Here is a 458-nt window from a genome sequence, read left to right as displayed (position 1 = left end):
AAGTTTATTTACTAGTATTTTTAAGTAAAAAAATGGTACAAAAAATTTGGAAATCAAATTAGGAGGAATGATATGTAAATGTCTTAATTTACCATTTAATCAGCAAAAAATACATTATCTCTAATGTTTGTTTTGAATGCAACTCACTAGTAGTGCATTTTATATTCCGTTACATAAAAAAATAGTGCATGGATGATACACTAAGATCTGATAGGGTATAGTATGGTTTCATGGTGGTCATTTGGTAGATATTGTGTTGGGTGGTTGATGCAAAGTGTAAGTACTTTCTTTCTTTGGTTAGCAAAAATATAACTTAAAACTTTATTTTTAATATTGTATTTTCTGCATATGAAGCCATATTTAGAAAGAGGACTGCATGGTATATAGTTGAAAGAGAAGTGTATTTTGGTCAATCGCTTCCAGTATTTCTTTAGATCATGATAATCTATTTGTTGTAA

General features: G+C 28.2%; 1 protein-coding gene across 1 annotated transcript in view; it reads left to right on the top strand.

Annotated features, from left to right (window-relative positions):
* Positions 1 to 458, top strand: part of LOC119594200 (lysosomal alpha-glucosidase-like) — a 23350-nt gene that overhangs the window by 20421 nt on the left and 2471 nt on the right. The gene's annotated exons all lie outside the window — the stretch shown is intronic.

The sequence above is a fragment of the Penaeus monodon genome, chromosome 33 (assembly GCF_015228065.2).
Source record: "Penaeus monodon isolate SGIC_2016 chromosome 33, NSTDA_Pmon_1, whole genome shotgun sequence".
NCBI classification, from domain to species: Eukaryota; Metazoa; Arthropoda; class Malacostraca; order Decapoda; family Penaeidae; genus Penaeus; species Penaeus monodon.
This window is presented reverse-complemented; position numbering and strand designations above follow the sequence as displayed.